Below are 13,230 nucleotides of genomic sequence, written 5' to 3' on the forward strand. Positions count from 1 at the left end.
AATTCATAATTTCCTCCCCATTTCTGCTGTTTCCCCATTTTGGAAGCATGCTTTACAATCAAGGTAAATGTGTACATGCATGCCGCTCAGCTGTATATATATGTTACATATCAAGGATATGGATTTTCTTGAATAACCAGAGCAAGTTGCTTGGTGTTTTGCATCAACAGACAGTGATTTCATGTAGCATAAGGCAGGGAATTTAAAGGAGTCATTGATCCCCTCTGGCTTTATTCCACATGGGGGCTTGGGCATTATATTACCATCTTTGATTGTTTCCACTGCAGCCATTCCCCCTCTTTACATTGCAGTTAGTGCACAGAGCCAAACTTCCCCCAACCAAAGGTCACTAAAAGCCAGCTTTAACCTGGGCTTCCTTAACCGTCCCCGCACAATGTGTGAGTGCCTTCATTTTGCAGATATTATGAACATGGATGCACTGGGCTAGAAATTGTTGTTGGCACAAACTGAGGCTGGGACATTTCTAGGGCCCAAACCACAAATGTAGGGTCTGCATTTTCCCTGAATACAGGGTTGTTCAGATGCAGGGATCCCGTTTGTCCCATTAGAGAAGGACTGAACTGTCAAGTTTAGATTTGGATCAGAGCTTTCCCAAAGGCAGTGCGTGCAGGATCAGATCTGGAGTTCTGGTGGGGTTCATCTCTAATTGCTAGCTCAGATACTCTCTTGAGGAAGTACTCCTGGGACTAATGTCACACCTGCAGTGAGTTAGGATGACATAGTACACTGTGTGGATAAAGAGGATGGGGTGCAGGTATCATCAGCCCAGCACTTCTCTATTAAATACTTTTGCTTCTCTAAGGGCCTGTGAGTTTTAGTTCGGCCTGTAATCCTAATCCTCACCTAAAAAGTAAACTAGCACTTCAAAGTCATCCATGCAGGATGCCTTCAGCAGTCAGGCCTACAGGGAGGGGAGCACTCAGTTACCTTTGAACAAACTTTTTTTCTCTCCCTCTTTCGTCCTAGAACATTGTTCTTGCCTCGTGTAACCGGATCCACGCACTGGAGATGGAGGCAGCCGAAAGATAAGGTGTCAGGTCAGAACCATTTAAAGAAATCTCTAGAGTGGTTGTGAAGTTACCGCAGGGATGGGTGTTTTACAAATACTTAGGCCTAGTCTTCACTTACCGGCTGGTCCGGCGGCACGCCATCGATGTTCTGGGATCGATTTATCGCGTCTGGTTAAGACGCGATAAATCGATCCCGGATCGATCCCGGAAGTGCTCACAGTCGGCGCCGGTACTCCAGCTCGCCGAGAGGAGTACGCGGCGTCGACGGGGGGAGACTTCCGGCCGCGTCTGGACCGCGGTAAGTTCGGACTAAGGTACTTCGAATTCAGCTACGTTATTAACGTAGCTGAATTTGCGTACCTTAGTCCGAAGTCCGGACTAAGTGGGGACCAGGCCTTTGATGGGCAGCTGGAAAGATTTAAAAAAAAAAAAATCTTTCTGCCTCCCCATGGTACCACATATACATTATTATATACATTAACACTTATATTGTATATTTTTAGGGACAAAGGCATTTTGATTTAACTGTGGATTATTGGATTATGTGATTATGGTGAAGGCTGCATTAAGAATATCTTTGTGAGCTCTGGGCTTCTTCAACAGACTTTGAATATCAATGGCTTTTGTTGTGTTTGAAAAGTCAGGGCACTCCTGCCCCTGCTTATTCTTTTCCTTGGTTCTTTAATTCTGGTTCCGTAGAGAATTCTCATGTACAGGACTCCATTATATGGGATGCTGTTATATGGGGACTTCTCTCTGGTTTAGATTTGCACTGGGCATAAACCATTCCCCCACCCCGAAGGCACTTAGTTGCTGGCTGTTTCTTTGAAGGTTTGTATTTTGCTGATGTAGCAAACAAAGCTCTAAAGCAAGTTCAGTGCCGGTCCAGAGGAGCAATGTCTTTGTGAGTGGGGGTAAATAGATGGGATTATCGGGGCTTTGTGGATGTGGGAAATGAATGTGAGGTGAAGCCATGTGAGGCCCAGGGCTTCCAGTGGTGCAGAGAAGAGCATCTCCAGGACGCTGCCATAGTCTGAAATGGTGCCTAGGGAGACGGGTGGGAATCTTCCTTGGTTTTGCTAATTCTGGAATTAACCTGCCATCACTGGCATGGTGAGGAAGAGGCTGCTCACCAGCCCCTGAGGATGGTAAGAGGGTTGCCCTTGGCAATGAGGGACAAGGGAGGGCACCTGCTTGCCATTCTATCTCCTCCATCCTGTTGCTTTCTCATCCCTTGTCTGTTTTGCCTTCTCATTCCTTCCTTTCATTTCCTCTCCCTGCATTTTTCTCTTAGTCCCTAGTGTGGTACAAGTTTCATGGGAACTGATCAAACTGTTTTGGAACATCAAATCCTTACAGGATGTGACCAGTGGCCCAGCCACCAAGGGATCCAATTTCTGCCGGAGGACAATCCTGGGTGATTCAGTGCCTAATAAATTCCCAATAAAGCACCTGTTTGCACCTCTTCATAATTCATGTTTCTCTCTGGACCCAGCAGGTTCACCCAATAGGGGGGAATATGGTGGTGTGCTTAGAACATGATGCTGCAAATCTCAAGTTTTGGGTTCTGTTCCTAGCTCTGCATGTGACTTAGTTTAACTGAGGGCTGGTCTACACTACAAAGTTATGTCGGCTTAACTGCATCACTCAAGACTGTGAAAAATTTCACAGTCTATGCAATGTAATTAAGCCAACCTAAGCCCCGGAGTAGGCACCACTGGGTCAACAGAAGATTTCTTCTGTCGACCTAGCTATCGCCTCTTGGACTGGTGGATTTACTATAGCAAACCCTTCCATTGTTGCAGTAAATGTCTATGCTACAGCTTTACAGTGGCAGAGCTGCAGCTGTGCTGCTGTAGCGTTTCTAGTGTAGGCATACTCTGAGAGTCTGTGCCAGTAACTTTAAAATTAGGTTTATATTGGATGGATACATTTCTATAGCGATATTAGAGGGGATGGGACTCATATCCATGCTCTATAATAGTTCGATTGTATGTGAAGTACCATCTCCCAGCTACTATTGGCTGTGGCCCTCTCGATTTCCTCACCATCAAGATAATTAATTCATTGCTGCGTTACTCCAGAATGATTGCAAGCCAACACCATGTCCCTGGTTGGATGATCTTGAAGTGCAGTTTACTGTAGGGGATGCTTGTACCTTGGCATGCACTCCAGTGCATATGGAAACAAGCAGTTTGGTGACCGCTCCTCTCATCGTCCCAAGGTGTACACTGGAAATATTTTCACTTTGCAGAAACTGTCTGTGCCCAAGCAGTGATTTGGATCCCACATCCTGCTCATCACATGTGGGAGTTCCTCTCATTTCATGTGGAAGGGCAGGGCTGTGAAAGAGAGACATAAATTATGCCCCATCCTTCACATTAGCATTTAGGTGGAGCAGGTCTGAACTATTTTCCTTCAAGGGAAACCTTCCAAGGGTCATTAGCAGCAAAACTGAAAGTCATAACTGTACTCTCTCATGCAGCTGGGAAACATCTGCAGGCACTTGGGGTGGGTGACAGGTTGATGAGGGTAAGGTCAGTAGAGAACTGCAGCCAGATGTACACGGGTCTCGAGGACAAAGAGCTATGGCTGGTGGGGCTAACACTTTCTTCTGTTGGACTCGAAAGCCCAGTTATGGTCAGAAAAATGACTGTAAATCATGGCAGCCCATTGGTGATGGAAAGCAGTGGGCAGCGGTTCTAGCGATGTGGAAAAATTCACAAGAGCTAATTTACCTGACAAGTGTAGCTCGTGACAAGTGATAGCTTCCTGCTCATAGAGGAGCTGATTGTGTTCTCCTTGGCTCTATTCATTATTCAAAAGTAGCTTGTTTCCATGCAATATTTTTAACATTATGGATTGATTGTGAGCAATTCCTTATAACCAATAACTGCTATTCAAGCTGTGTTGATTGGTTATGATTGGCCAGGCAAGTCACATGATGGTGGTAGAGTTCGCTGACAGGATGAGCACACAAACAACATTTTGGTGTGTTAATTTAGTATTTGGTTTCTGTGAATACTCATGCAGATGGCTTTGAGATGTGCTTTCCACAACAGATCATACTAGTAGACCTCAATCATTTGAATGTTTGCAGAAAGTGAACTTGCAAGGGTCACAAGCAAGGTCAAAGAGAATTGTTGCCCCTTTTTGACCCAAGCAGCTAGCAGGGAAGGCTCCAGCATTTCTGCTGCCCCAAGCAAAAAAAAAAAAAAAAAAAAAGCCGCGATCGGCGGTGGCAGTTCAGCAGCAGGTCCTAGAGGGAGTGAGGGACCTGCCGCCCCCGAATTGCCGCAGGTGCCGCCCCTCTCCCTTGGCCGCCCCAAGCACCTGCTTGTTAAGCTGGTGCCTGGAGCCGGCCCTGGCAGCTAGTCAAATTTTGGAGCTCTGGTGATGTTCCAGTTGGAAGTAGAAATTGATGGAGTCTGGTATTTTATTTGATGCAATCTTGTTTATTTACAAGGAATGCACAGTACAAAGTTTTGCTTCTCAAATGCAGAAGGAACCAAGAACGGAGAGGAGCAGTTTCTTGGTTTGCAGCCCCAAACCTCTTTAGCCAACACCATGCCAGACCCAAAAGCTCTCTCCCTAGTTTTTTCCAGGGGAACAGTGCTCACAGGCTAGTCTGGGATTTCTTGCCTTTTTTTTGTTTATTTGTTTTTTTGCCTCTGCTTCTCTCTCGGCCCTTGTCTGTTCTCCATTTCTGTGTGTTCTCAGTTTCTGTGTGTTCTGCTTACACCCCCGCCCCCCAAACAATACTCAGCAAAAGCCCTTTGCCCATGCAGTCCAAACTCCTGGGCAGGTTCACAATCCTCTTTTGTCTTCAGTGGGGGCTTCTCATTAACTCATCCTGAGATTTACATTAATTGAAGGGTGCATTCATACTCAATCTCAATGAAGTTTTAATTCAACCCATAACAAGGTTTCACCCAGTTCATAACAGAACGTCTCCTAAAATCCAAGTGACTATTCATGGTGATACCTTTGCCAGACTTGCTCTGAGGATCAGGTGTGGGGCTCCGATGTTATAATTTTTAAGTTGTTGCCATTGTTGTTTCCTATTTGTATTGCAGTTAGTTAGCGCCGAGAAGCACCAACAGGGGATTGGGGCCCCATTGTGCTAGGCACTGTATATACACAGAATGAAAAGGCAGTCGCTGCCCCAAAGATTTTATAATCTAAATACAAGTTACCTTCTTCATTACTAGTGCCCCAATATTAACATTAATTTGGATTTGGGGGCTGGTTGTCAAAGACTAAACTGGACATCTAAATACTGAGGCACCCAAAATCACTAATCATTTTTGAAAACCTTGGTCAAAACCTTCAGGAAATCTCATAACCATGATCTTCTTAGACTCACTGACAGTAATTCCTGCACCAACAAGGCATTTTATACCAATGCATTTGCTTTTTTTCCATTTGCTTACTGTTTCTCTTCATCATTTTAATTAAAATTTTGTATTATGTGCATTTGGTGGGTGAGGGCTGTTCCTGGTCACTGCTGAGCTGTGGAGCAGCGCTGCAATTGTAATGCGATATTACCTCAGACTTAGAGGGGCCCTGGTTGTTCTTTTCTTTCCAGACCCTTCTTGGAAGGCCCCAGAGAGCCAGATCACAGGATTAACCAGACATGCTAACAGTTGGAGCAGCTCCTAAATATAAAAAGATTTAGAAGGCAAAACTCCATTTCTTCAGCCCAGGGTCAAGGCATCTCCCAGACTTGTGCCAGACTGAACTTTTGCCCGCCCAGTTCAAACTGCTGCTAGAGAAGGTGTCTACTAGACAAGCTCTGAGTTTGTGGGCCTCCCATTCTAATTTTACTAGATACCCTTTGTGCAGGATAAGTAACATAGACCTGGCCGAAATTCTATATCTGCACAGTAATTTATGTGCTGGAGATTATTTCACAGAATCAGGATGTACCAAGAGGACTTTGCATAAGAAGGGGGATTTTTTTTTTAAAGTTAATGTGAATCATCAACTTTATCACCCTTCCTTCTGTAAAATTTTTACCTAAGAATACTCAAACTAAAGAGCAAAAAATATTTCCCCTATCTTCTTCTTCAGTGTACTTTGAGCATGTGACAATGCTTTGTGTAGTCAGTTTCAGTGTTTCCCCTGTATAATCAGTCTGTAGGGGCTGAGCTATGAAAAGACTTATGTGGGTAGTTAGTCCCATTGAACTTAATGGGAATCTCATAGGAGTTAAGGTACTCAGGTATATAAGCCTTTGCAGGATCAAGGCTTTAGTCAGTCCTCCCAGTTGCTGCTTGTGTGAATGTTTCACCTAGCAACAGAGGGGAGGGGGAAAATAGCATGGTAAACCTGGAAAATGTGATTCTGAAACCAGAAGAGTGGATCCAAAAATCGTCTACTCACTCACACCAGTTTCATCTTGTAACTCTGTTGACTTCCAAGGTGTTACTCCTGACTTATGCTGAAGTAAATGAGGAGAATCAGGCCCAGAATTCAGGAACTTTTTAGCCAGGCACTTAAAAATCTTTGGTTTTGTTAACACCTGAGTATTAAATTCCTGACGAAGGCTTAAGAGAAAAGATTCAACAGCCTCACCCTTCTGGGTCGAGAAAGTTCCCACTCTGGTTCTACAGGGAGTCCTTCAGCAAATACTGGAAAGACAAGACTTGATAGTCCTGATACTTCTATAACCTGATCTACACCCAGTTTTTTGTACTGGTATAACTGTCAGTTTAGGGGTGTGACTCTGTACCAATATAGTTAACTCCATACAGCCCCTAGTGTGGATGCAGTTATACCAGGTACTTGTCCTAGTATAACTTACTCCCCTTTCCCTAAGGGAAAAGCTATACCAGTTTAAAGCACCCACCTTTTTATCAATATAACTGCGTGAACACTAGAGATGTTGTACTGCTTTAACTATTTCTCTATAGTTACAAGTACAACTTTTGTATCCAGAAAGCAAAATTTCAGCAAAACTTTCAGTTTTCTTTATCCATCATAAAGAAGCAAAGAAGGGCACGGTCCAATTTTATTTTATTGATCTCCATTTTCATTTTTTTAAATTTAATTTTTAAGCAACTTGCCCAAGTTCACACAGCAAGTCAGTAGCAGGGCCAGAAATAGACCCCAGGAGTACTGGCTTCTAATTATCTGCACTAACCCTGACACACTTCCTCAGATGTTTCAGCAAATGGTTCTGTAAAACGTTTATGAAGTTGTTGTTCAATCACTGTTTCTTTGCTACAGGGCTGCTTGCCACTATGTTTTTACTGTCATTGCTTTGAAGAACTATAGCAAGGGATGACAGTGCCAGAAATATATTATTATTAATAATCTGCAAAGTGCAACAGGCATTTTACAGACGGGTAGGAAGACAAAGGTCCCTATGTGTTTCATATTAACAAACTGAAAGAGTCTTATTGAATTTAAATGAAATGCATAGGTGGGAAACTTAACCCTTCCAATGCTGAAAAGAAAATGTACGCAGACCTGTAGGGTGGGTTCAGTGAACACAGAGCGTATGAGTTTCATCCCAGAGCTGTGCTTTCTAGGGCACGCAGGACATCATGCCTCGACAGCACTAGTATGGATCAAATATCCACTTGGCATCAGAGTCATTCTTTTAAAGTATTTTTCCAGTTTCTTTAGTCTTCTGTATTTGGAATAGACCATAAAAAGACACAGAGAAAAAACTCAACCCAAACCCTAAACTTTTTTCCCCTCTTAAAGTTACATGCACACGTCTGCCATGGCCCATGTTCAAAAATCCAACCATAAAACATGCAGCTGTGACATAGGGGAATTGTCGAAAAAGGATAAAGTCTGAAGGTTTATGATTCAGTTTTATATCCCCTCTGTCTACAGAGCAGCACTTCCTGCATGTTTCTGTGGTGGGAATGGCATTCCAGCCATTTCCCCTTGTGGATGAGGGTGTAATTAGAGCTGTAAAGAAAGAACCCATGACACTAAAAGGCTATAAGTGCTGCAGATTTAGGACAAGAGGTTGCTATGGAAACTGAAGTGAAAATAGGACCTTAAATGGGTGAAAAACGATAATACAGAATTCTCAGTTTGGATCAGACTGTTGGTTCTCCTAAGGTATGCTCTGCCTTTCTGACAATTGTTGGTATATCCTTACCCAGGATGCTTTTCTCAGGAACCTTATTTTACTTTCTATGTAGAACAATCTTTTTTGAAAGCAAGGCTCAGGAACTTCCAATGGATACCAGGTACCTATTTGTACATGTCATCCAAATCATTCCAGCATAACACAAGAAAATGACTAGTGTACTAAAAGAAGAGGGTTAAAATCCATCATTCTGTGACATTGCTAATACTATTGCCCTGCCTCTGCAATTGGACCCATGCAGATGGACTCTTCCTAACTACCCATGAGCAAAAAGTATGAGGAGTACTTGTGGCACCTTAGAGACTAACACATTTATTTGAGCATAAGCTTTCGTGGGCTACAGCCCACTTCATCAGATGCATGCAGTGGAAAATACAGTAGGAAGATACACACACACACACACACACACACACACACACACAGAGAACATGAAAAAATGGGTGTTGCCAAACCAACTCTAATGAGACTAATTGATTAAGGTGGAGAAAAAAACAACTTTTGTAGTGATAATCAGGATGGCCCATTTCAAACAGTTGACAAGAAGGTGTGAGTAACAGTAGGGGGGAAATTAACATGGGGAAATAGTTTTTAGTTTGTGTAATGACTCATCCACTGCCAGTCTTTATTCAAGTCTAATTTAATGGTGTCCAGTTTGCAAATTAATTCTAGTTCTGCAGTTTCTCATTGGAGTCTGTTTTTGAAGTTTTTTTGTTGAATAATTGCGACTTTTAGGTCTGTAATTGAGTGACCAGGGAGGTTGAAGTGTTCTCCTACTGGTTTTTGAATGTTATAATTCTTGACGTCTGATTTGTGGCTATTTATTCTTTTGCGTAGAGACTGTCCGGTTTGGCCAATGTACATGGCAGAGGGGCATTGCTGGCACATGATGGCATATATCACATTGGTAGATGTGCAGGTGAACGAGCCTCTGATAGGGCCTAATCACATCAGCCACACTATGTTCTCCATTGGAGAACACTTCAGCCTCCCTGGTCACTCAATTACAGACCTAAAAGTCGCAATTATTCAACAAAAAAAGTCAAAAACAGACTCCAATGAGAAACTGCAGAACTAGAATTAATTTGCAAACTAACACGGCTCCCACTCTGAAACCTGTACCCATGAGCAGACTCACTTGAGCTAAACTCTTCTTTGCTGCGTGACATCCCCTTGGTACCTCCTAGTTCAATGAAAATGTCCTGGAATGGGACATCAGATACCAGAAATCCCTTTGCAGACCCATGCGTGCCCATGTAGATCACTGTATGCTGGAGCTCAAGAATACAGATTATATATATATATATATATTTTTTTAGTTCTAGACTGACATTTGTCTCCTGGGATTTTGCTTCACTCTGTCAAAATAAACGTTTTATAATCTGAAGCTCATGCCAGGACCTGTGGTCTGGATTTTCCCTTTCCCACAGGATCTATAGCTGCCAGTGAAATCAGGAATCTTCTGTTCCTGGCTGCTGAGATCACTGGCAAGGTCCCCACAGTACAAATCTGAACAATTCATTCCAGTTCCTTGGCCATGCTCCATCCTGCGTACACCCTACATCTATAATTGCTACTGTCATAAATGTTCCAGGAAAGAACACCGGGCTGCTTGGCATCCTTTCTGCCAGGCTGTCTCAGGGTGAGCGCTTAATAACAATGGAAACAATGAAACTGCAGCCAGGGAAGGATCTAACTGCCAGTGAGGGAAAGACTGTCATGGCAGATTGTGGTCCCATAGGCTTCTGTAGAAGCTGCTTAAACTTTGTTCATAGTGATAAATATCCTGGAGTTCGTTTATTTAGGGGAAGCGCCCACTAGCCTATTGGAGGTGATCGACTTTGCCACGTCTAATATCTGTGGGCTAAATTCTGCTCCTAGGTGTGTACAGGGAACTCCCATTGAAGTCAGTGTGAGCTGCACATGTGGATCTGAGAGCAGGATTTGGCCCTATGAATCTGCAGAAGCGAAGTATTGGGGGGGCATGCGGGAGTCATGTCCCCCACCCCAGATTTGCTGCTTGGCTTGTACTGAGCATGTTCAGTAACACTGCTGAAGCTGGCTGCCCTCACTCTGCCCCCCCACCTCCGCCCACACACACATACGCTATCGGCAGGCAGAGGTTGTCTCTCTGAGTCTGTACGCTCTGGTTGGGTCCGTTTATCTGCAGCCTGTAATTAGAATTTACTTTGGTAGCAATGGCTCAACAATCACATGAACCTCAGTTTAACGGTCTGTGTCAATGGGTTAAACTGCAGAAATCAGACCCCTTAGGATCAGGTTGTCTCTGGAATCTGATGATAGAATAGTCTTGAGCCTATTCCTGTGTTTACACTGGGATTTCCTTCCCACAAAACAGTACACACAAGAGTTACAGTGGGATCCGCTTCTGATGAACTTGATCAAACTGCACCTATAGTGAGGCAGAATCGAAGTCCTGCCTTGTGGGAGATAGGCCTGTAACAATGTTCCATATACCCAAAAGCGATGGGTGTACACTGGCTTCATGTAGTTACTCTGGATTTACACTGGCGTAACTGAGATAGGAAACTGTCTGTGTGTATGTGTGTGCACGCACAAGATCCCACATTGTATGAGAGCTGGCAACATGGGCAAATTTGTGACTCCTGGCTGCTCTGCTGGTGTAAACTCAGGGCAGCATCCAGATGCTGACATGCTGGCTCCAGACAGTCTCCCTGCTGAATAAATGCTGTTAAAGTCCTGATCTGATTGGCAGCCCTGGGAATTCAATTCAAATCCCCAGGGAGAGCCAGGAGAGTGTCTCTTTCTCCATGGCTATTGTCATGAAAATGAATAAATGTCTCCCCTTTCCCACTCCCCTCGCCATCTTTAGGTTGTCACCAGCCTGGATTAATTTTGTATAAATTTTCTCTATTCCTGCCCTTGTCTTAGGGAGGAAGTCGTTTGATCCTATTTTGCTGCTTGGGGTTGCACTGAATCCAAACAGCTCTGTAGCTGTGAATCCTGGGAAAGGGGGTGGCAGAGAATTCTGTAATAAACCTGGCTTAAATGACTACAGTGTGATCACTTGATAAATGCAGGGCATGTTGGTTTTGGTGCCCCTAATGGAGAGAGAATCCCAATGCTGATGCCAGGGGAGGCAGGTCATGCTGTCTGTTTCCTCTTGCACTTCTCATTATTATCTCCTCTTTAAGATATTACTTAACTATTAGGCAAGGGCTGTTTTGCCCATCATTCCAGGCATATGTAAATTATTCAGAGCTGTGGTGGGGCCTGGTGTGCTGCCCCGGCCTTGTCTCCTGTTCATCTGCGTGACATCTAACATGCAATAGTAGCTTGCAGGACTCACCACTGCAGAGTGCAAACCCCCAAGCTGCAACGGGGGTGAGGTCAAGCACAAAGGAATTGGAGGTGGGCAGTAGCTGGGACACAGCACAGAGGCCAGGTCTGCAAAGTCAGCATTAATCAGGTATTTGTGGCATGTTTCAGCCGAGACTGCCAACACATACAATATCAGGGACTTAGCGACTGATTTAGCCCCCAATTCAGCAAAGTACTGAAGCCTGTGTGTAACTTTTTAAACATGTGGGTTTTCCTATTGGATTCAACACTCACGTAGAATCATGGAAATATTGGTCTAGAAGGGACCTGGGGAGGTCATTAAGTCCACGCCCTGTGCGGAGGCAGGACCAGGCATACCCCTAGACCATCTCTGATAGATGTTTGCCCAATCTCTTCTTAAAAACCTCAGGTGATGGGAATTGCACAACCTCCCTTGGAAGACTAGTCCAGATCTTAATTACCCTTAGAGTTGGAAAGATTTTCCTCATATCTAATCTAAATCTCTCTTGCTGCAGATTAAGCCATGAAGAGATGGTTACAATATTTTTTAATTGAAAAAATTACTTCTGCACTGAATTTGAACTTGGTTGAACTTTTCTGTTGTTTTTTTTTTTTTATGCTTTTACTAATGATCACTATGAGAACAAGTTCAAAAGGCTGACATTCGTGTTGCCATCATTAAGGTGCAGCCTTAACATCGTATTGAGCTGAATGGGGAAGTCCACCCTCTATTGATTGAGTCTCTATCAGCAGTCTTGGGCAGGCAGCACTGCTTTGGGTCAAAATCTATACATTTCTTTACATAATGTGATGATACTGTACAAATGGATGAATGATATGCCCATACCTGGAGTAATGTGTTCATTTTGGATCATCCTGTCTCAAGAAAGATACTGCAAGAATAGAAGGGGTTCAGAGACATGTGATAAAAATTATTAGACATACAGGCAGGGCCGGCTCTAGGCACCAGCTTGACAAGCAGTTGCTTGGGGCGGCCAAGGGAGAGGGGCGGCACCTGCGGCAATTTGGGGGCGGTAGGTCCCTCACTCCCTCTAGGAGCAAAGGACCTGCCGCTGAATTGCCACCACCGATCGCGGCTTTTTTTTTTTTTTTCCAATTGCCGCCGCAATTGCGCTTTTTTTTTTTGCTTGGGGTGGCAGAAATGCCGGAGCCGGCCCTGCATACAGGAGGGCTTCCATGTGAAGATGGAGTAAAAGGAGTAAAAAGACTGTATGTGTTTAGTTTAGAGAGGAGAATAATAATAAAAGGACATGCTAGAGGTATACAAAGTAATGAACAATATGGAGAAGGTCAATCAGGCACTCCTCTTATTCTTAACATAAGAGGAAGGGAATGTTCAATGAAATTGAAAGGTAGCATGCAGGGCCGGTGGAAGGACGTTTCGCGCCCTAGGCTAAACTTCCACCTTGTGCCCCCCCCCCCATCCCCGAGCCCCTGCCCTGAGGCGCCCCCCCCCACGGCAGCTCTCCCCTACCCCCCTGAGGTGCCCCCCCTGCGGCAGCTCCCCACCCCCTACCCTGAGGCACCCTCCCCCACCCCAGCTTACCCCTGCCCCGCCTCCTCCCCAAGCACGTCGTGGCTGCTTCACTTCTCCCGCTTCCCAGGCTTGCGGCGCCAATCAGCTTAGGCAGCCACGGCGTGCTCGGGGAGGAGGCGGGGCAGGGATGAGCTGGGGCGGGGAGTTCCCCTGTGTGCCGCCGCGCCCCCCCCCTTGCTGCAGGCGGCCCTCCCCGCGCTCCACTG

At 44.7% G+C, this 13,230-nt stretch overlaps 1 long non-coding RNA gene across 1 annotated transcript in view; it reads left to right on the plus strand.

The window, feature by feature from the left end:
- The first annotated feature begins 975 nt into the window (after nucleotides 1-975).
- Nucleotides 976-13,230, plus strand: part of LOC122172286 (uncharacterized) — a 111,553-nt gene continuing 99,298 nt past the window's right edge. Inside the window, exon 1 of the long non-coding RNA XR_006172439.2 lies at nucleotides 976-1,058. This is a non-coding gene — a long non-coding RNA (uncharacterized LOC122172286). The remainder of the gene's footprint in view (nucleotides 1,059-13,230) is intronic.

This window comes from Chrysemys picta, chromosome 15, assembly GCF_011386835.1.
Source record: "Chrysemys picta bellii isolate R12L10 chromosome 15, ASM1138683v2, whole genome shotgun sequence".
Classification (NCBI taxonomy): Eukaryota; Metazoa; Chordata; order Testudines; family Emydidae; genus Chrysemys; species Chrysemys picta.